Source organism: Balaenoptera ricei, chromosome 16, assembly GCF_028023285.1.
Source record: "Balaenoptera ricei isolate mBalRic1 chromosome 16, mBalRic1.hap2, whole genome shotgun sequence".
Classification (NCBI taxonomy): Eukaryota; Metazoa; Chordata; class Mammalia; order Artiodactyla; family Balaenopteridae; genus Balaenoptera; species Balaenoptera ricei.
The window spans coordinates 153107-177007 of record NC_082654.1 but is presented as its reverse complement, the minus strand read 5'-3'; the positions used below and the strand labels follow the sequence as shown (position 1 = coordinate 177007).

Here is a 23901-nt window from a genome sequence, read left to right as displayed (position 1 = left end):
GAGCTTGCTGGCTGCACTAGTGGGAGAGAGCCATGACCTCCCTGCTGTGGCCTGGTGGCTGTGAGCAGATGACGGGGGACGGATTTGAAGTTCCTCCCCCTGCAGCTGGTGCTAGGAGGGGCCAGGGGCCTGGTGGAGTTGGGCCAGGGTCTCCCTGATGTCGTGGTTCTGCAGGCAGTAGATGATGGGGCTGAGCCGTGGGGTCACAACCAAGTAGACCATGGACACCAGCTTGTTGAAGTCGAAGGAGCTGACGGCGTGAGGCCAGGCGTACATGAAGATGGTGGTGGTGTAGAAGATGGCCACCAGCGCCAGGTGGGAAGCACAGGTGGAGAAGGCCTTCTGGCGGCCGGCCCCTCCTGGGGTGCTCAGCACCGTGGCTATGATGTGGGCATAGGAGACCACGATCACGGGCAGGAAGGCCACGAGCACAGCCAGGGCTGCCACGAAGTCCAGCACTTCGATGGTGACGGTGCCGTAGCAGCAGAGCTGCAGCAGGGGTGAGATGTCACAGAAGAAGTTGTTGAGGACGTTGGGGCCTCAGAGCCTGAGGCAGGAGGTGAGAGCCGTGGACACAAAGGAGACCAGGAAGCCACCCAGCCAGGCGCTGAGGGCCAGACTCAGCAGAGCCTCGAGTCCATGATGGCCGGCTAGTGCAGCAGGTGACAGATGGCCAGGTACCGGTCACAGGCCATGGTGGCCAGGAGCAAGCACTCAGAGGAGTCAAGGGAGAGGAAGAGGAACAGCTGGTGAGGCAGCCTGAGAAGGAGATGGTCCTCGCGAGACCAGGAGGCCGGCCAGCAGCTTGGGGATGGTGACCGAGGTGTAGAGGGTCTCCAGCACCGACAGGTTGGCCAGGAAGTAGTACATGGGTGTGTGCAGTGGACGGCTGGCTCTGATGGTCACCACGATGACCAGGTTCTCCAGGACAGTCACCATGTAGATCGCGAAGAATGACCCGAGCAGCAGCCCCTGAAGGTGGCACAGCTCAGGGAAGCCCAGCAGGATGACATCTGTCACCAAAGTCTCAGTGGAGTTGGTGGAGTTTCTCATAGCCCTCCCTGGCAGGGGCGTCACTTCTGAGAACCCTGAACAGCGGAGAGATGCAGGTGTGATGTGTGCTGGGCAGGGGGCCGGGTCGTGAGAGCTGCATGGGGGCGCTGTAACCCTTCTCAAAGCTGCTGCAGCGCTGAGCCCCTCTCAGCCCAGCACGCACCTCGCCCCGAGCTAACACCTGGCAAGGGGGCCTCGGCGCCTGCACACCAGTGCGCGCAGATACACCTCTTACCTCCACACTCATGTGGATGCTCTCAGGTGCGTACTGTTCCCTGTGCGAGCACCAGGTACACGGACAGGCGTGGGAGTGCGTGTGCCCGTGCACACACACACACAGGTGCACTCGTACATGCACACACACTCACACGCAGGTGTATGTGTGCACATAGCAGGAGAGAAGACCCGTTCTGCCTGCCTGGTGTGCCATCTTAGGCTGTGCGTCTGGGCACTTCCCTGGCCTCCTCCACGTGGGCCCCCAGGGACGGCTGCTCCATGCTGCTCTCTGGCCAGGGCCCCTCACGCCTCAGGAAGGACACCACTTCCATCAGATGGCCAGCGGCTTCCCAGGGATGAGCAAAACCTGGGCCAGGGGTTTGCAGGGCTGGGGGTGGGGTGGGAGGGTTCATCCCCACTTTTGGTGTCCCCACATGACTCTCTTTGAACCGGCCTGAGGTCTTTATCCTGTGTTTTCTGAACATCAGAGTGGCCTTTGGGGGATGGTGGACTCGGTCCACTCAGAGCCTTTCAAGGGCCGCGCAGTTGGGGACTTTTGTGCCAGGACGCCCAGGAGTCGGGTGTCTGAAGATGGGCGAGCGGCAGGGAGGTGTGGCGGGCGGGGGCGGAGCCGGGGAGTGCTCCCCACTGGTGGGCGAGGGGCTCCCGGGGCCTCAGCTCCTCTCCAGCCCCTCCCCCACTCTGCGAGGTCGGGGTCTGTCCAGCAGGACCAGGGGGCGCGCTGGAGGTGGAGGGTGTTTCCTGCCGGCAGGTGTACTTCTTGGGCGACCCTCAGCCGGTTCCTCCTACATTTACCTTCCCTGCGCCGGGGCTGAGCTGGCGGCTGCTCCTGGCTTACCGCGAAGGGCCTCGGAGACGCCCACTGATAGCGCCCGGTGCCCAGCCCCGTGGGGAGGGGCTGCAGGAGGGCTCAGAGCTGGTGGGGGCTGCAGAGGGCACTGAGGACTGTGCCCCAATCCCTGGCGATGTGAGACCCATCAGCGATGCGGCAGAAGAGGCTGGGCCTGAGAAGGGGCTGCAGAACCGGGGTTGGTGGGCCAGCTTGGACACAGGGCAACAGGGCTGGGGGCTCCAGGAGCCCATGCCCTGCTGTCTATGCCGTGCAACTTGGTGGCAGGTGTTGGGGGCACCCGGAAGGTGCTGCCCTCGTAGCAGCCCCAGGCCCTTTGCTTCAAGACCAAGGTCACTGCCAACCCACCCTACCCCTCCCCTCGCAGAGGGTCTCCAGGGAGGGTCTAGGGGAAGTGCCGCATCTCACTGGGTCCTGCTGCCTCAGGGCACAGGTGGCTTTTACGGGGCTCATTAGAGGCCTTGCCTCCCAGCCCTGTCTTCTGGAGGACGCTAACTGCGAATTCTCACCGCAGCGGGACTCTCAGGATCCATGGCGGGACTGTGAGGAGGGATATGATGTAAGGGGGGGGGGCGTCCCGCCTTCCTCACGGGACATAGAGGCTGGCCTGTTACCTGCCCTCCAGGTGCCCTGGCCCTGGTGACGCCTGAGACCAACTCCCAGTCCCAAGGCCCTTCCCTGAGGTCCAAAGGGGAGGGGCTGCTACCCGAGAGTATTCGTTTTATTTCCTCTCCATGCAGAGCATTTATTTATTCGTTTGTATAAAATAAGGTAAGGGACTCTTGTAAACCTGCTCTCCACTCAAGACCTACACAGTGGCTAATAAGTGACCTTAGTTCCTCCCCTCTGCCACCCCTCCTTCCCTCTCAGAGGGGCCACTCGCAGGGGTTCCCCTGCTGCCTAAAGCATTTTAATTATAGATAACACACTGCTTAGTTTTGCTCGTATTCAAACGTCATAACAAAGGGTGTCATGCTACATGCTGTCTTCTGGGTCTTGCTTTTTTTGTTGCTAAGATTCTTACTCTTTTTGGTAGCTGTACTGCATTCATTCTGACACCTGTGCAGTAACATTCTATCGTGTCTGCCTCATGATTCGTGAATTTGTTCTTTGTGCACAGCTCCTGAGCGCTGGGTGCCAGTGTTTCTCTTGCAGCTACCCCTACGAATGCGAGTGTTGGGGCTGAACTTCACATGCAACTGCAAGAAAATGCCAAGTTCTTTCCTCAAAGTGGCTGTAGTGATTACACTCCTACCATTGAACTACATCCTCTCCAACAGATGGTGTGGTGGATTTCCTAATATTTGCCAATTTAGAGGGTAAAAATAGCATCTCACTGTGAATTGTCTTTCCCTGCTTCTCTTGATACGGTTAGTGTCAGTTAGTGTTTCTGCTTCTGTGAGATGCCTCTGTGTGTGTGTGTGTGTGTGTGTGTCTTTTGCCCGTTTCTCTCCATGGTGCCACCTTTTACTTATTGATTTGCAGGAGTTCTCTTCATATCCTTTTCTAAATTTCTTTATTGAGGTGTAATTTACACAGAGAAGTGCACAGACCTTAAGTGTTAAGTTTGATGAGTTTTGACGAATGCACACATGCATGGAACCTGCACCTCATCAAGATACAAACTTCCTTCATGCCAGAAGCATGCCCCTTCCCAGTTAACCCTTAATCCCCCACTTCGAGGCAACCACTGTTCTGATTCTTTTCTTCATAGATTAATTCTGTTTTTTTCTAGAATGTAAGAGAAACGGAACCACCCAATATCCCCTCTTTTGTCTCTGGCTTCTGTCAGCATGTTTTTGAGGTATGTCCAGGGTGTCTGTGCCCGTTCCATTATATAGATAGACCATGGTTGTCTGGAAGAGTGTTATTTAATTTCCAAATATTTGGAGATTTTCTGGAGATATTTCTCCAGGTATTTTAATTTCATTGTAATCAGAGAGCATACTTTGCATAATTTTGAATCTTTTAGAGTTTGAGATTTATTTTATGCTCTAGAATATGGGCCTGTATTGGTAAGTGATCTGTGTTCATGGGTCTATTTCTGGATTCTGTTCTGTTCCATTTGTCTCTAAGTTTGTCCTCTCTCTGATACTGCACTGCCTTGATTACGACAGCTTTATAGGCTTGAAACCAGCTGGTGTGAGTGCTCTGACTGTTCTTGTTCTTCACAGTAGCTTTGACTCTTTTAGTTCCTTAGCTTTTCCATAAATTTTAGATTCAGCTACTTGATTTCCATGAAAAAAATTCTGTTGTAATTTTTACTGGAATTGCATTGAATCTAGATCAGTTTGGGGAGAATGAACATCTTTACAATACTGAATCTTCCAATCCATGAACATCGTCTATCTCTTCATTTTTTGGTTCATCTTTGATTCACTTCATTAGTGTTTTTAAATTTTTACCATGTTTTGCAAATATCTTTCCCCAGTTTATAGCTTTTCTCAGTTCCTTTAAGATGTCTTTTGATGAACAGAAGTTCTTAATTTTTCAGTTATTTTAGAACAGTTTTAGATTTACAGAAAAGTTGCAAATTTAGTACAGACAGTTCCCATACACCCCATACCCAATTTCCCCTAATGCTAATATCTTACATTAGTGTGGGGTACGTTTGTTACAATTCATGAACCAATATTGATACATTATTATCAACTAAAGTCCATACTTTAGTTGGATTTCCTTAGTTTTTTTTTTAACAACTTTATTGGAGTATAATTGCTTTACAATGGTGTGTTAGTTTCTGCTTTATAACAAAGTGAATCAGCTATACATATACATATATCCCCATATGTCCTCCCTCTTGCGTCTCCCTCCCACCCTCCCTATCCCACCCCTCTAGGTGGTCACAAAGGACCGAGCTGATCTCTCTGTGCTATGTGGCTGCTTCCCACTAGCTATTTATTTTACACTTGGTAGTATTTATAAGTCCATGCCACTCTCTCACTTTGTCCCAGTTTACCCTTCCCCCTCCCCATGTCCTCAAGTCTATTCTCTACATCTGCGTCTTTATTCCTGTCCTGCCCCTAGGTTCTTCAGAACCATTTTTTTTTTAATATTCCATATATATGTGTTAGCATACGGTATTTGTTTTTCTCTTTCTGACTTACTTCACTCTGTATGACAGGCTCTAAGTCCATCCACCTCACTACAAATAACTCAGTTTCGTTTCTTTTTATGGTTGAGTAATATTCTACTGTATATATGTGCCACATCTTGTTTATCCAATCATCTGTTGATGGACATTTAGGTTGCTTCCATGACCTGGCTATTGTAAATCGTGCTGCAATGAACATTGGGGCACATGTGTCTTTTTGAGTTATGGTTTTCTCTGGGTATATGCCCAGTAGTGGGATTGCTGGCTCGTATGGTAATTCTTTTTTTTTTTTTTTAACATCTTTATTGGAGTATAATTGCTTTACAATGGTGTGTTAGTTTCTGCTTTATAACAAAGTGAATCAGTTATACATATACATATGTTCCCATATCTCTTCCCTCTTGCATCTTCCTCCCTTCCACCCTCCCTATCCCACCCTCTAGGTGGTCACAAAGCACCGAGCTGATCTCCCTATGCTATGCGGCTGCTTCCCACTAGCTATCTATTTTACGTTTGGTGGTGTATATATGTCCATGCCACTCTCTCACTTTGTCCCAGCTTACCCTTCCCCCTCCCCATATCCTCAAGTCTATTCTCTAGTAGGTCTGTGTCTTTATTCCCGTCTTGCCCCTAGGTTCTTCATGACCTTTTTTTTTTCTTTCTTAGATTCCATATATATGTGTTAGCATACAGTATTTGTTTTTCTCTTTCTGACTTACTTCACTCTGTATGACAGACTCTAGGTCCATCCACCTCACTACAAATAAGTCAATTTCGTTTCTTTTTCTGGCTGAGTAATATTCCACTGTATATATGTGCCACATCTTCTTTATCCATTCATCTGTTGATGGACACTTAGGTTGCTTCCATGTCCTGGCTATTGTAAATAGAGCTGCAATGAACATTTTGGTACATGACTCTTTTTGAATTATGGTTTTCTCAGGGTATATGCCCAGTAGTGGGATTGCTGGGTTGTTTGGTAGTTCTATTTTTAGTTTTTTAAGGAAACTCCATACTGTTCTCCATAGTGGCTGTATCAATTTACATTCCCACCAACACTGCAAGAATGTTCCCTTTTCTCCACATCCTCTCCAGCATTTATTGTTTCTAGATTTTTTGATGATGGCCATTCTGACCGGTGTGAGGTGATATCTCATTGTAGTTTTGATTTGCATTTCTCTAATGATTAAAGATGTTGAGCATTCGTTCATGTTTGTTGGCAATCTGTATATCTTCTTTGGAGAAATGTCTATTTAGGTCTTCTGCCCATTTTTGGATTGGGTTGTTTGTTTTTTTGATGTTGAGCTGCATGAGCTGCTTGTAAATTTTGGAGATTAATCCTTTGTCAGTTGCTTCATTTGCAAATATTTTCTCCCATTCTGAGGGTTGTCTTTTGGTCTTGTTTATGGTTTCCTTTGCTGTGCAAAAGCTTTTAAGCTTTTGTTTATTTTTGTTTTTATTTCCATTTCTCTAGGAGGTGGGTCAAAAAGGATCTTGCTGTGATTTATGTCATAGAGTGTTCTGCCTATGTTTTCCTCTAAGAGTTTGATAGTGTCTGGCCTTACATTTAGGTCTTTAATCCATTTTGAGTTTATTTTTGTGTATGGTGTTAGGGAGTGTTCTAATTTCATTCTTTTACATGTAGCTGTCCAGTTTTCCCAGCACTGCTTATTGAAGAGACTGTCTTTTCTCCATTGTATATCCTTGTCTCCTTTGTCATAGATTAGTTGACCATAGGAGCATGGGTTTATCTTTGGGCTTTCTATCCTGTTCCATTGATCTATATTTCTGTTTTTGTGCCAGTACCATATTGCCTTGATTACTATAGTTTTGTAGTATAGTCTGAAGTCAGGGAGTCTGATTCCTCCAGCTCCATTTTTTTTCCCTCAAAATTGCTTTGGCTATTCAGGGTCTTTTTTGTCTCCATACAAATTTTAAGATTTTTTGTTCCAGTTCTGTAAAAAATGCCATTGGTGATTTGATAGGGATTGCATTGAATCTGTAGCTTGCTTTGGGTAGTATAGTCATTTTCACAATATTGATTCTTCCAATCCAAGAACATGGTATATCTCTCCATCTGTTTCTGTCATCTTTGATTTCTTTCATCAGTGTCTTATAGTTTTCTGAGTACAGGTCTTTGTCTCCTTAGGTAGGTTTATTCCTAGGTATTTTATCCTTTTTTTTTTTTTAAACATCTTTATTGGAGTATAATTGCTTTACAATGGTGTGTTAGTTAGTGCTATATAACAAAGTGAATCAGCTATACATATACATATATCCCCATATCTCCTCCCTCTTGCGTCTCCCTCCCACTCTCCCTATCCCACCCCTCTAGGTGGTCACAAAGCACTGAGCTGATCTCCCTGTGCTATGTGGCTGCTTTTGGGTTTGTTTTTGTAGGTCCTTTCCTTCTCTTGTGTTTCCCACTTAGAGAAGTTCTTTTTAGCATTCATTGTAGAGCTGGTTTGGTGGTGCTGAATTCTCTTAGCTTTTGCTTGTCTATGAAACTTCTGGTTTCTCTGTCGAATCTGAATGAGATCCTTGCCGGGTAGAGTAATCTTGGTTGTAGATTCTTCCCTTTCATCACTTTAAATATATCATGCCACTCCCTTCTGGCTTGTAGAGTGTCTGCTGAGAAATCAGCTGTTAACCTTATGGGAGTTCCCTTGTATGTTATTTCTTGTTTTTCCCTTGTTGCTTTTAATAATTTTTCTTTGTCTTTAATTTTTATCAATTTGATTACTATGTGTCTCAGTGTGTTTCTCTTTGGGTTTATCCTGCCTGGGACTCTCTGTGCTTCCTGGACTTGGGTGGCTGTTTCCTTTCCCATGTTAGGGAATTTTTTGACTATAATCTCTCCCAATATTTTCTTGGGTCCTTTCTCTCTCTTTTCTCCTTCTTGGACCCCTGTAATGCAAATGTTGGTGCGTTTAATGTTGTCCCAGAGGTCTCTTAGGCTGTCTTCATTTCTTTTCATTCTTTTTTCTTTATTCTATTCTGCGGCAGTGAATTCCACCAAGTCACTTATCGTTCTTCTGCCTCAGTTATTCTGCTATTGATTCCTTCTAGTGTACTTTTCATTTCAATTATTGTATTGTTCATCTCTGTTTGTTCTTTAATTCTTCTAGGTCTTTGTTAAACATTTCTTGCATCTTCTCGGTCTTTGCCTCCATTCTTTTTCTGAGGTCCTGGATCATCTTCACTGTCATTATTCTGAATTCTTTTTCTGGAAGGTTGCCTATCTCCACTTCATTTAGTTATTTTTCTGGGGTTTTATCTTTTTCCTTCATCTGGTACATAGTCCTCTGCCTTTTCATTTTGTCTATCTTTCTGTGAATGTGGTTTTCATTCCACAGGCTGAAGGATTGTAGTTCTTGTTGTTTCTGCTGTCTGCCCTCTGGTAGATGAGGCTATCTAAGAGGCTTGTGCAAGCTTCCTGATGGGAGGGACTGTTTTCACTTTCTTGATAGTGTTCTTTGATGCACAAAAGTTTTTGATTTTTATGAATTCCAATTCATCTATTTTTTTTTTTTCTTTTGTTGCTCTTACTTTTGGTGTTTTATCTAAGAATCCTTTGCCAAATCCAAGGTCATAAAGATTTACTCACATGTTTTCTTTTAAGAGTTTTATGGTTTTAACACATATTTTCATTGTTGATCCATTTTGAGTTAATTTTTATATCTTGTGAGAGGTGGGGGTCCGACTCCATTCTTCTGAAGATGGAGATCCCATTTGTTGAAGAGACTATTCTTTTCCCATTGAATGGTCTTGGTACCCTTGTCAAAAATCGACTGACCATAGATGTATGGGTTTACTTTTTGACTATCAAGTCTATTCTGTTGGTCTATACATCTATCCTTATGCAAGCCCACACTGTTTTGGCTACTATAGCTTTGTAAGGTTTGAAATCAGGAAGTGTGAGTCATAAGACTTTGTTCTTTTTCAAGACTGTTTTGGCTATTCGGGGCTATTCCGTATTAGTTTGAGAACCAGATTTTCCGGTTTTGCAAAAAAGGCCATTAGAATTTTGATAGGGATTGCATTGAGTCAGTAGATCATTTGGAGTAGTATTGCCATGTTAACAATATTAAGTCATCTAATCCATGAGCATGGGATGTCTTTCCTCTTATTTATGCTTTCATTAATTTTTTTCCACACTGTTTTGTAGTCTTCAGTGTACAGTCTTCTTTTGCCTCCTTGGTTAAATTTATTTCTAGATATTTTATTCTTTTGGATGCTATCATAAATGCAATTGTTTTCTTATTTTCCATTTTGAATTGTTCATTGCTATTTCAGAAACACAGCTGATTCTGTGTGTTGATTTTGTATTCTGAAACTTTGCTGAATTCATTTATTAATCCTAGTAAGTTTTTGGGTATAGATTCTTTGGGGTTTTCTAATAAAGGATCATGCCATCTGGGAACAGAGGTACTTTTAGTTCTTCCTTCCAAGTTGGGTGCTTTATTTCCTTGCCATTTTACTCTGGCTGGAGCTTACAGCACAGTGCTGAACTGCAGTGTGAAGGCCAGCATCCTCACCTTGCCCTGCTCTTAGCAGTGTTTTACCATCAATGATGATGTCAACCGTTGGTTTTTCATAAGTGCTCTTTATCATGTTGACGAAGTTCTTTTCTATACCTAGTTTCCTGAGTATTTTTTATCATGAAAAGATGGTGAATTTTGTCAGATGGTTTTCCTGTGTTGAGTAGATTATGTGTCCTTACATTCTATTGATGTGGTGTAAATATTGATTTTTGTATGTTGAATCACCCTTGCGTTTCTGGGATAAATCCTGCTGGTCATGGTGTATAACCTTTTAATACGCTATTGGATTTGTTCTTGTGTATTTTGTTGAGGATTTTGCATCTGTATTTGTAGGTGTTAGTGTGTTGTTTTCTTGTGGTGTGTTTTTGTCTGACCTTCTTATCAGGTCATGCTGGCCTCATAGAACACATTAGGAAGTGTCCCCCCTTCTGTTTTTTGGAAGATTTTGAGAAGGATTGATGTTGATTCTTCTTTAGTTGTCTGGTAGAATTAGTGAAGCCATCTATCTGGTCCTGGGCTTTTCTCTGCTGGGAGGAATTGAATTACTGATTCAATTTCTTTACTTATTGTAGGTCTGTTCAGATTTTCTATTTCTTCTTGGGTCAGTGTTTGCACTTGTGTGTCTAGGAAATTGTTCCTCTCATCTAGGTCCTCTAATCTGGCATACCACTGTTCATAGTACTCCCTTGTTTATTTCTGTAAGGTCAGGAGTGATGTCCCCACTTTCATTTCTGGTTGAGTTAGTTGCATCTCTCTTTTTCCCTTAGTCAGTGTAGCTAAAGGTTTGTCAACTTTGTTGATCTTCTCAAAGAACCAACTTTTGGTTTTGTTGATTCTCTCTATTGTTTTCTGTTCTCTATTTCACGTGTCTACTCGAGTTTCATTATTTTCTCCTTTTCACTGGCTTTGAGTTAGGTTTGCTCTTCTTCTTCTGGTTCCTTACTGTGTTTTAATTTTATTGGTTTGAGATTTTTCTTCTTTTAAAACTGTAGGTGTTTATACCTATATATTTCCCTTTAGGCACACTGCTTCTTCTATGTTGTGTTTTCATTTTCAAAGACTTCCATCTTTCACAAAATTTTATATCTGGAGTTTATTACTGTGAATAGTTTGAAGTAGGCACTCACCCCACATCAATTTTCCAATATTTGAACAGTGCTTTCTGTTCTCTGCTATCTGCTCAGCTGCTTCTCTTCTGTGTCAGCATTCTCTAAATGGTTGACTGTGTTTCCCAAGTTCCATTGTAAAATTGTACTTCTGAACAAGTGTTTAAGAAGTGGATGCCCTTTACGCCCAGGCATATCTTTAGTACTAATTCTAATCAGTTTTTGTCTTGAGTCTTTCACTTCTTTGTAAAAGTTGTGATTTTCCAGGCTCAGGTTTCTCAGTGACATTCTTCACCATCTTCTCCACCAGCTGGAGCCTGCCTGACCCTAGGTTTTGTCTTCAATTCCCCGTTGTTCACAAAGGCGATGGGCCTCCCTCCTGCCCTTCTCCCTCTGTCCCTTCCTCCCCGTCCCTACCTGGAAGACGCAGGGGAGAGGCTGGGCTTGGGGAAGGGAAGCCCAGGACCACCCAGCCTGGAAGAAGCCCGGTCTCCTCACCTCCAGCCGTTGCTCGTTCAGCCACAAAGCATCTCGAGGGAGACGTCGGGCTTCAGGCAGCTGGAGGTCACAGAGTGAGGTTCAGACTCTTTGAGGTTCTCAGGCAGAAGATCAGCAGAGTAAGGTGGGCTGAACCAGAGTTTGGTTCTGCCAGAACCAATCTCAGAAACTGAGGAGTAAGTGGGGTGTGGGACGACCATGGTCCTGGGTTCCCAGGTGTGAGCCAGGTCACAGGAGCCCAGGTGTGCCCTGGGGCGAGATGGAAGCCTGGCCGTCCTGGGCCCTGGGGGAGATATGGGGGGCCCTGAAGGCGGGCTGGGAGGTGCTCTGTCTGCACTGGCTATCAGAGCCTCCAGCACCCTGGACAGCGTCACCCCCCAGACCACAGAGGATTTTCCTGGCAGGGCCCTGGGTTGCCAGGAGGAGGGCAGATCACGGGAGAACTGATTCTTTAAGGTATGCACACCACACTCTCTGTCACACACAAACACTCACACATCTGACCCCGAGACTCAAGTACAGACGTGGAAACACAGTCATGACACACGGACACCATCTGCACAGTCAGGGACGGGCTGGACGAGACACAGTTATTGACAGACAGTCTTACAAACACACAGGCAGGTCTGCACTGTAAATTACTTCACTTAAAATGAATTTCCCTAAAACTAAACCAAAGCTGAAGCACATGCATACACAAACATACTAATCTGGATAGATTTGCTCACACTAGATTCATATCAGTTACTCTAGTGATCAATATTCTTAATGACTAATAACCTAAAAGACACATTTAAAAACAAGTTACATATGGTTTCAGCACACTTTGGGTTTAAAACTTATATCACGTGGTTCCCCCTATTTTGCATACTTCAGGTGAATGTTCAGGGACTCTCCATTTCCATGGAGGAAGTGGTGGTCCAGTGGCTAAGACTCTGCACTCCCAACGCAGGGGGCCTGGGTTCGATTCCTGGTCAGGGAACTAGATCCCACAGGCCGCAACTAAGTTCGCATGCTGCAACTAAACGATACCGCATTGCCACACCTAAGAGCTGGCACAGCCAAATAAATAAATATTAAAAAAAAATAAAGTTCATTTATCTGGGAATATGTTCAATAGGCACAACAATATTTCTGGCATCTTTTTAATAGCCACTTTCCAGTTTTATCTACTCTTGAGCATTTCCAGGACGTGGGCACAGCTATTACATATAACCATCACCCTCTCCTGTGGCCCCAATCCCGCTGTGTCTGGCTTTGCCCTCCTGCTGCACACCCAGCAGTTACTCCTTTAAGAGAAGGACTGTGGATCTGACAGTGAGAACAGGAGGGCATGATGGGAATGACAGATATGTGGTTTTCTTGAGGCACTTTATCAAGATGTCACCAATGGAAAGAAATGCTGTGTTGCAGAAACTTTCAAAGGGCAGGTGGTGGCATCATTATTTTTGACCCAGGAATCCTTGTCACACGTGGCTTCACAGGAGACACATACAGAATATCACGTTTGCAATCAGACAAATTGGAAGCGGCCCAAACACCCGCCGATGGGATCCTGGTGGAGAGGCACTCCCCTGGGTGGGGATGTGGACAGAGGCAAGTCGGTGGGCAGGGCTGGAAGCATGGCCTAGGATGATGTGAGCACCTCGGTGTTAAAACAAAACACATCCATGGAAAATGTTGAGCAAGTTTCTCACCAAAGGGTAACTTCTGGGGGGCGGTATAGTGGGACTTTCACTCTTTATATATTTCTGTGTGGTTCAAATTCCCTAAAAAGAGCATATAGTTATGTATCACTTTGAAAAATGGAACTAATGACCATGAAGTAGTATGGAATTGCAAAATACCAGTTATGACACAGAAGTACTTTTTGTTGCTGTAGGCCACTAGGTTGGGGTAGTTTCTTCCGCAGCCACAGGAAACTCATGCATGATCCGATTTCCTGTTCCTCAACTCAGGGCGCCAGAGGGAAGTGGGGCGTGTGGGGCGGGGTGGGGGCCCTGGGAGCCAGCTTTGTGCTTGCTTTGGGGCCTGGCAGTGGGGTGCGACCCTCCGGCCCTTTCCTGGTCTTCCCAGGCTCCCCTGTGGACCCCTTCTGCATCTGCAGGATGTCATCGGGTGGTTCTGGCGCCCCGGGGTCTGCATCTAGCCCAGAGGAGCTGCCCCCTCCCTTCCCTGGTGAACGCGGGGTGGCAGAGCCTCGGGCGGCTGCCCCTCCCGCCCCCACCTCAAGGCTGCTCCAGGACCCTCCCTGCCCCCCACTCCAGGGCTCCCACCAAAGCCGCTCTTGTATTGGCAGGCGCCTACCCCCCACAAAGGAGTGTCTGCACACTCTCCCTCTGGCCACTCTTCCTTAACTCCCCCCCCCCCCCCCCATTATTACAGGTCACTAGAATGAAAACCCTACGCTTATGGGTCCTCCACATCTTCCACACTTCCTACGTTCACTCCTGGGGCAGGGGCGGCTGGGAGAGACCAGGATCCCCATCACGGAGAAGGGGCTGGTCCTCGGACCACAGGGGGGCCAGGCCTGCAGAGGACCTCGGGTACCCAGCTCAGCATCCGAGTCGGCCTTTCTGAGAACAACCCTCTGGGCCTTGTCACCTCCTGAGTGGTCTTGTCAGGGGGAAATTACGGATTTGAACTGCCCTTCTTTATCATAAGGAAATTATCAGAAATACAGAAAAAAGCTTTTGCTCAACGTATGTTTGCAAGGGCTTTAGTTATAATAGGAGGAATGGGAGATCCAGTTGTTAGACCTGGAGCAGTTGAGGGAAGTAACTTCAGTGAGCTTGCGAAGTCGTGGACCGTGCCTGGCGGAAGACGCTACGTAAGAGGGTGGGTCTTACGTCACACGCTCTCATCACACAAAGAGGAGGGGGGACTTTTAGAGGCAGCGGAGAAGTTTATGGTGATGGTTTCACGGATGGACAGGTATCTTCAGACTCATCAAGATGTGTACATTAAACATGCACAGCTTTCCTGTTTGTCAACCATATACCTCAATTAACAAAAAAAGGAACAAGGACTCAGCTGTGTGTCTGTGACGTGAGCCCTAAAAGTGGACAGGTGGGCACACGTGACACGCCGCATCTTCACACTCATCTGTGCGTTGAAAAGCCTTCTTTCTGCACCTTCCAAATTCCTAGAGTGTTAGTAGATTTGGGAAAATAGAGTTTATTGAAGCAAACAGAAAGTGGCCCTCGTGTTTTCCCAGACAAGTGGCAGCACTGCGTGGGCACCAGTTGACAAGGCCACGCTCCCACCCCGGGGAGACCTGCCACCAACTTTTAATGAGCTCCCAATTAGGGGCCTGTGTGGTGGTGGCCCCGTGGTGGTGCTGGAGTCCCCAGGGCAGTGTGACACTTGAGGCTGAGCGTGGCTGTGGGGGTCGGTGGTCAGTGCACATCCCGGCTGCCAAGGCGCCCGTTGTCCCCAGGGCCCCATCAGGACCCACTCTGGCTGATGCCCACCTGCCAAGTGCTGACGGGGGAACAGGCTGGGGGTGGGGGCACACTCCCGCCACCTCCCAGGACCCCTGCCCATGGCAGCTGCATCCTTGCCACCGAGGCCTAAGCCTCGCGTGACCACCAGCGCGCAGCCCCGTCCGTGGTGGCCGTGTGCCCGACACCATGTAGCCGAGGTGCACCGCACACGTGTGCTCCGGAGCCCAGGCGGTGGGTCCTCCCGCCTGGCTGATCGCTGCTTCTCCTTCCAGTCACAGCTTTCTTTTGTTCATTCTGGGATGGGGGTCCCCAGCTAAGGGAGCAGCCCCTAAGGGATCCCCACCTAAGGGGATCAGGCAGGAAACAGCCACCAGCTGGGCTCTTGCTGGAGCAGTTATTCCTGGAAGGCTTGGGCAGTGGTGGGGGTGGGAGCTGTCTGTGGTTTGCCTACCAACCTGTGGGGTGTCATCGCCCGTTTAAAGAGGGGAAACTGAGGCACGGAGCACCTGCCAAGAGCACCCAGTGTCCAGTGTGCTCTGCGAGGGGCTGGGTCCTGCAGCAGACGCAGTTGGCTGCGGGTGAGAAGCGGCTGCCAGATGGAGCCCAAGGGCAGGAGGGGCCCCTCAGGACGCTGGGTGCTGCCTGGGATCACCCTCGGGCCCCTCCCCAGCTCCCAGGGCCAGGCTCTTGCCAGCTGCATAATTGGCAAGAGGGTCCTTGCAGGCCTGAGCCCCAGGGAGGCCGGATGGAGGGCAGAAGTAACCCGAGTGCGAGAGGGCTGGGCTCGGGACTCTCCCTCCTGCTCTCACCGTTGGTGGGTGGGCAGCCGGGGGTCCTGAATCAGGTGCATTTGCTGCCTGGGCTGTGAGCTGGAGTGCCAGCAGCCTTGTGTCTGGGCTCCTGGCCAGCACTTCAGCCGACGGCCAGCCGGGCTCAGGGGAGATGTTGCCCTGGAAGAGGTGGGATGACAGGTGTCTGTGGCCACAGTTTGAGTCGAGGATGGCAGCCTGAGGAGCAGGACAACGGGCGGGGAGCCGCTGGCTTCCTTCCTTCAAGGCTGGGGCTGGTTGGCACTGGGCTGGGCCAGTGTGGGTCACCCTGAGTGACCAGAGTCAGGGGTGCATGGGCAGGGCAGTCTTGCAGATTTGGGGCCCAGGCAGTGGGCCGAGGGCAGCACTCGGATCCAGTGTTGGTGGTGGATCAGGGCACCTTCCCCAGCAGCCGAGATCCACCCCCTGGCCACCGCCATGGACGTGCAAGGGCAGCATGAATGTTTTGGCTGCTCCCTGGGGACCCAGAGCAGCCCGTGACCCCTATTCCTCTTGGCATGTCTCCAGAGGAGGGGGCAGCGGAAAGCAAGTGGCTCAGCCAATAGGGGACCTTCACAGGCAGGCAGGGTCAGCCGGCCAGACGCAGCTCCCCACCCGGGGGCGTGGCCTCACCTGGAGGGTCCTCCGTGTCCCGTGCTCAGTCTCCTGGTCTCCAGGTGGCTTCAAGGGGGGTGTGTCCTGGAGCCTGCTCAGAGCCCAGGTGAGTGACACCACACCCGCGTCCCCACAAGCTGACCTGCGGGGAGGCTTCCCCCACCCCTCCCCCATGGTGGGCTCACGGTAGGACCCCCATTTAGTCCCGTCTTCTGAGTCTCAGGGGACCCTTGCAAGACAGGGAGGATTCCGCAGGCTCTGGGTGTCCTCACCATGGGCCCACACACTTGCAGGCACATACACACCCACGCACATACACACGCACACACATGGGGAAGCAGGCGAGCTGTCGTCACCTCCAGGGCACGGGAGTAGCCGTCCACGGGTTCAGAAATTCAGAGCTGCAGGATTCTTAGAGCCCCAGTCAAGGCAGGGCTTGCCAAGGTGTCTTCTACCTTTCTTTCAAACTCTCAGTGGTCATCTTCAACACTTTTCTAAACGAGAGGCTTATCTGGAGTCAGGGCTGAGAAAAACGGGAGAAAATAGCCCCAATTCCCCAGGGTCAGGACCCAACACCACAGGCAGCCCCTGCATGCAGTACCGTGCTCCCTGCGGGCTGCAGGGGTCTGTGCCCACCTGGGGTCCAGGGGACAGCTGCAAGGAACGCTCTGACCCTCAGGAGACAGCGTCATGGCCGGGGTGGGGGGCACTGTCCTGCCAGGACTCGGCCCATGGTGGGCCCACTCCTGGGACCTGGCGGGGGCGCTGGCCTTTTCTGCACTGCTGCAGATTCTCCTCTGGAGGTTTGCTTTTGTCTAAATGCCCACTGCATGGCTCTCGGTCCGAGCAGATGTCTGTGGACGTGGCTGGAACACGGGCCATTTTGTTGGGCTCTGATTAAGGACAGCTGCCCTGGCTACACTGTGGGGCTGGGGACGGGGGCACAGCCGAGTGTGTCGAGGCCGTGGCTGGTGTGTTAAGAGTGTGCAGATTATGACCTGCTGGCTGAGGACGCACAAGCACACGGGGTTGGCAGGTGGCTCCCCCAGCATCCGAGCCCCCACCTTGGGGAAGGGAAACCCTGTGCCTTTTTGATGAAGGCGCAGCTTCAATACCTCACACAAAGGAAGTAGAGGCACAGGGTTTATTGCTTACAGACCGCAGAATGAGGGGCAGTGAGCGGGGAGAGGGCCGTCCTCCGTCCAGGTCACCAGGGAGCAGGAGACAGAGCAGGCCCCCGGCACCTGTTAGAAGGCGGTTGGGGCGGAGGCCCCTCCCTTGCGGCTCAACTCCGAGCGGTTATTTTAAAGGTGCCCCGGAAAAGCAAAACGGGACTTGGGCGGGAATCCTGAGCTCCTTCCTGATCTGTGTCCAGACTCCGGTGTGAGCAGGGCCGTCACACCGTGAAATGGTCACACCAAGGGACCCCAAGTCCGTCAGGAATGGGGTGAGCGCTCCAGAGGCAGAGGGCCGGCCCAGGCAGTGAGTGCGTGTGCTGTGCCCACGAGTGGGCGGTGCGTGTGCGGGGTGTGCAGGGGGCGGGGGCAGCGGCAGGGGGCGGGCGGAACACCGCCTCGGGGGCCGTGGCTCCCGGGCACCGTCCAGCAGCTGGACCAGGAGCCCTTGACCGGCCGGTCCCTTCTGCCTCGCCGCGGCCGCGGGTTCTGGGCTCTGGCCTCGTGCCCGTGGGGTCGAGGCCCCCCCTCGGGTTCCGAGACAGGGGGGCGGCGCCGAGGAACTGAGCGCGGCTCCCCTCGAGCCTCCTCCCCCAGCCCCGGCGCCCACCCAGCGACCTCCAGCTGCCGGCCGGGAGGGGGCGCCGGTGACACAGCTGCTTGCGATCCCACGTTTCGGGCGCCTGGCTTCCCAGCGGCCCGGCCAGGGCTCCCTGCGGCTGCCTCGGAGGTGGTCGTCCTGCGTCGGGTGCGGGGGCTTTACCGCGCACAGCGGCAGGAATGCTTCACTAGGACTCAATCTGTTCTGTTGGATGAAAATGCTAAAAACCGAGCCATACGTAGTTTCATTTGTGAAAACTTGACACTGTCCTTTCCCAGGCTTCTTGAGTCTAGAATAAGGACACCCTCCCACAAGGAGTCTAGAATAAGGACTCCAGGTGGCAAGAGGCCTCTTTCCCCCTTGGTAACCATAAGTTTATTTCCTATGTCTGTGAGTCTGTTTTGTAAATAAGTTTATTTGTAGTTTTTTTTTTTTTTTTTTTAGATTCTACATATAAGTGACATCATATGATATTTGTCTTTCTCTTTCTGACTTACTTTACTTAGAATGATAATCTCTAGGTCTATCCATGTTGCTGCAAATGGCATTGTTTCATTCTTTTTTTATGGCTGAGTAATATTCCATTATATATGTATACATATATATGTGTATATATCTATATACAGATATAGATATAGATAACACGTCTTCTTTATCCAGTCATCTGTTGATGGACATTTAGGTTGCTTCCATGGCTTGGCTATTGTAAATAGTGCTGCTATGAACATCGCGGTGCATGTATCTTTTCGAATTAGAATTTTCGTCTTTTTTGGATATTTGCCCAGGAGTGGGATTGCTGGATCATATGGTAGCTCTATTTTTACTTTTTAAAGGAGTCTCCGTACTGTTCTCCATAGTGGCTGCACCAATTTGCATTCCCACCAACAGTGTCAGAGGGTTCCCTTTTCTCCACTTCGTCTCCGGCATTTATTATTTGTAGTCTATAGTTTTATCTTTTCCAAAACGTCATACAGTTGGAATCATACAGTGTATAGCCTTTTCAGATTGGCTTCTTTCTCTAAGCAATATGCATTTACGTTTTGTCCATGTCTTTTGTGCCTGTACCATTTTGCTTTCCCCCCAGCAGTGAATGAGGCTTCCTGTTGCGCCACATCCTCACCGGCATTTGGCGTTGGCAATGTTTTGGATTTTAGGCATTCTACTCGGTGTGTAGTGGTGCCTCGTGGTTGATTTAATTTGCAGAGTCCTTAATAAGCATCTTTTCATATGCTGACTTGCCATCTGTGTAACATCTTTGGTGTCTGTTCAGATCTCTTGCCCATTTTAAAATTGAGTTGTTTTCTTACTGTTGAAGTTTAAGTGTTCTTTGTGTATTTTGGATACAAGTCCTTTGTCAGATATATGTTTTGCAAACATTTTCTAGTTTGTAGCTTGTCTTTTCATTTCCTTAGCTGTGTCTTTTGCAGAGCAGAATTTTTTAGTTTTAGTAAAGTCTGACATATCACCTTTTTATTTCATGGATTGTGCTTTTGGTCTTGTATCTTAGAAAGGTACCACCAAACCCAAGGTCACCTTGATTTTCTCTTGTTACCATCTGGAAGTTTTATAGTTTTGCATTTTACATTTAGTTCTGAGATCTATTCTGAATTAATTTTTTGGTGAGAGGTGTAAGGCCACTATCTAGATTCTTTTTTTTATTATTTTTTATTTTTTGCATGTGGATGTCCAGTTGTTCCAGGACCATTTGTTGAAGAGATTATCTTTGCTCCACTGTATTTCCTTTGCCCCCGTATCAAAGAGCAGTTGACTACATTTACGTGGATCTATTTCTGGGCTCTCTATTCTGTTCCATTGATCTATTTGTCTCTTCTTTACCAATAATACCACACTGTCTTGATTACTGAAGCCTTACAGTTAATCTTGAAGTTGGCTAGTGTCAGTCCTCCAACTTTGTTGTCTTTACTATTATGATGCTAAACCTTAGAATCAGTTTGTTGATATCTACAAATTAACTCGCTGAGGTTTTGATTAGAACTACACTGAATTTATAAATGAAACTGAGAGAATTGACATCTTAACAGTTTGAGTCTTCCTATCCATGAGCATAGACTATCTCTCCATTTATTTAGATATTTTCTTTGACTTCACTCATCAGAGTTTTCTGGTTTTCCCTCATGTAGTTCTTGTACATATAATGTTATATTTATACCTAAGTATTTCATTTTTTGTGCTTATGTAAATGGTATTGTTTTTTGTTTCAAATTCTAATTGTTTATTGCTGTTACATAGGCATATATAAAAGCAATTGATCTTGTATATTAACCTTGTATCCTGCAACCTTGCTGTAATTATTCGTTACAGAAGTTTTATTGTCTTAAAAAATTTTTTTTCTACATAGACAATCATTTCATTTGAGAAAAAGCGTTTTATTTCTTTCTTCCCAATCAATATACTTTTATTTCCTTTTCTTGTCTTACTACTTTAGCTAGGACTTCCTGTATGATGTTGAATATAAGTGGTAAGATGGGACATTTTTGTGTTTTTTCCAGTCTCAGGATGGAAGGCATTTAGTTTTTCACAATTAGTATGACATTAACTGTAGGTTTTTTTGTAGATGTTATTTATCAAGTTGAGGAGGTGCCCCTCCATTCCTAGTTTGCTGAGACAGTTTTGTAAATCATGAACGGGTGTTGGATTTTGTCAAATGCTTTTTTTTTTACATCTATTGATATAATATGATTTTTCTTCTTTAGGCTTTATAGATAGATTACATTAGTTGGTTTTCAGATGTCCTGCCTTGCATACCTGGAATAAATCCTATTTGGCTGTGGTGTACAATTTTTTAAAAACACATTGTTGAATTTGCTTTGCTAATATTTTGTTTATGATTTTTGCATCTATGTTCACAAGAGAGATTGACTTGTAGTTTTCCTTTCTTGTAATGTCTTTGTCTGGTTTTGGTATTAGGGTGATGCTGGCCTTGTAGAATGAGGTAGGAAGAGATAGGGATGTGATGAGATGGTGGCTGCAGAGATGGGGAGGAGACCTGATGGTGGGGACACTCTCTAGTTGCTGTCTGGGGGCTGGTGGGTGGTCCTGAGTATCTCTCATCACCTTGGCCACACCAGCATGCACTTGTACCATGATGCAGTTGCCCCCAGTCATGGCCCCTCGTGGCCTGTGTTTCCTCATTTCTCTGTGCCCTCAGCATGCTGTTCCTACTCTCGGGAACACCCTTCCCTCTTCTACTGACTCCACATTCTTTTTTAAACCTCAGCTCTTGGGTTGCCTCCACACCCTGTGCTCCCAGGAGCCCCATGTCCATTCCTGGGGCACCGGAGGCCCCCACAGAGCCTCAGGGTCACTCATGGTCATGACCTGTCTGCTGCTTCTCCAGTGGATAGCCTGTGGCTGCAGGACTCCACTGGCTTTTGAGGCACACTCTCCCCCCAAGTGCAAGTTGGTGACTTAGGTCTTGAACTGGACCCTTTGGCTTGTGTACCTGGCTGTGTCTGGACTTGGTTTCAGTTTGGACCATCTGGTCCAGATGGCCATCTCTGAGCCTGTGGTTAAGATCCCCCATCCCCTAAGCAATTTTGGGTGACTCCTGACTCTATCCCAAGCACCTATTGGGTGGGCAGCAACACACAGTGTGTCTTCCTGGCAAGAAGATGCCATACTATTTATCTGTCACTGTCGATTCCCCCAGACTGTGAGCTCCTTGAGGGCAGAGGTCGGTGGCACTTATCCATGTCCCATCCATCAGTACTGACATCCACCCACCCACCAGCCCAATCATCCATCCATCCATCTACCCATCCACCATCCATCCCATTATCCATCCATCCATCTGTCCATCCATCCATCCATCCATCTGTCCATCCATCCATCCATCCACCATCCATCTGTCCATCCATCCACCCAGCCAATCATTCCCTCCTCTTCTTCTTTCCATTTCTTTTTGACTCCTTCCCCTCTCCCCTTTGCACCTCCACACAGGGTAGGAGTATTTCCAGGGTGTTTGGGGAACAACTGTGAAGCCTGTGTCTGAAGCCTGTGTCTGGGACTGAGGGGGCCAGCGGGAGGAGATGGGGTCAGAGGGGACCCAGGTTATGTGAGACGCTGTAGGTTGTGGTGAGGCTTTAGCTGTGCTCTGAGTGGAATGGGAGACTGTGGAGGCTGTGAGTGGAGGGGTGATGTGATCTATCTATCTATCTCCCTCCGGCAGCTGCACTGAGAAGACACTTGAATGGTGGAGGCTGTTGCAGTAATCCAATTGAGCAGTAATGGTGGACAGGGCAGGATGGCGGCAATGGAGGGAGAAGCCACCAGGTTCTGGATATTTTCTGAAAGTAGATCCAACAAGACTGCTGCTGGGCCGACTGTGGGATGTGAGAGAGAAAGAAGAGCCAAGGGTGATGTGGATTTTGAGCAACTAGAAGGATGGGCTCCATTTATAGAGAAGGAAACAGCTGGGGATAGAGCAGGTTTGGGGGTATTTCAGGAATTCCATGTTGGACACATTAAGTGCAAGAGGTCAGGAGACGTCTGAGTGATCTGAGTGGAGGTGGAGAGGGAGCAGCTGGACACGGCTCTGGACTTTAGGGGCACTTTAGGGGCATTTGAGGATGTCACAGTGAAAACCATGGGACTGACTGACACCCCAAAGGAGGGGTGTGGAGAGAAAAGAGACCTTGGATGACAGGCCTGGGACCTGATTCTAAGAGGCTGGGATCACGAGGCGACACCAGCCCAGGAGGCCGGGGGCAGCAGCCCCCAGGGAGGGGATGAGCAGGGCAAGGAGGAGGAGGTGCTGTGGCCGGCGCTGCCCATCCTCAGCCTGGCCAGGCGGGGGGGCAGCGGTCACACGTCACACGACACAGACAGAGTGGCTTTGGTGAGGTGGTGGGGCTGGGGCTTGTGAGAAGGTGAGTGGGGAGAGCACATTGATACCATCAAGGCGCCAGGAAGTGGTGAAGCTGGAGGGGCAGTGGAGAAACCTACGAGGACAGCATCACGTCTGATGGAAATGCCCAGGAACGAGGGCAGCCTTGGCGCTTTGGGAACAAGAGGAGTGACCTTGCATCAGGTGAGAGTGGCCCTTGGATGAGGACTCCGTGGTGCGTCCCAGACACCCTGCACCCTGGGTTGAGGGTGAGATGTTTGAGACTTTTGGACTATTGCAGTAATTCCTCTGGGGCCGGGGGCAGGGGGGAAACATCTACAGACATGGAACTACTGTGCTCACCCTCAGAGGGATTTGGAGTAAGCGGCTTCAAGCCCACAGGCAGGAACTCAGCTACAGCTTTCTCCCCAGCTGGTTACTGGCCAAGACACACCTGCTGAGGACACACCTGCTGAGCTGGGACACACCTGCTGGGCCAGGAGACAGCTGCTGAGGGGACACCTGCTGGGCCAGAGACACCTGCTGAGGGGACACCTGCTGAGGGGACACCTGCTGGGCCAGGAGGCACCAGCCCCTTGCTGGCAGCAGGGCCCTGGCCACGGCTGGGTCTCTGCCCATGGTGGATTTTCATGCCTTGCTTCCGCAGCTTCTGTAGATGTGTGTCCAGAGCATGCCCACAGGCATCTCTGGGCAGCAGGGTGGCAGCGGCGTCCCAGTCAAGGGCTGAGCGCCGAGGGCAGGCTGTCTCCAGCCCCGCTCAGCAGCTCGTGCCGCTGTGCTCGGAATGTCTGCTCATCCGTTGCCTCTTCCCTGACCTGCTCCACCTGAGGGAATGTCTTTATTCTGAATTCTGTTTCTGAGAAAAGTTTGTGTTCTCCAGGCAACTGGGGAATCCTTTGTAATCCCCTTGGTACCCAATCAACTCACAGTTGATGAAAATTCCAGCCCATATTGATGGGAGAAGTCTTTAGAGCTGGGCGTAGAGGTGCTGCCTTCCCTGGGGCAT

The 23901-nt window shown here is 48.9% G+C and overlaps 1 pseudogene; it reads right to left on the bottom strand.

The window, feature by feature from the left end:
- Positions 1 to 111: 111 nt before the first annotated feature.
- Positions 112 to 23513, bottom strand: LOC132351032 (uncharacterized; annotated as a pseudogene).
- Positions 23514 to 23901: the final 388 nt, after the last annotated feature.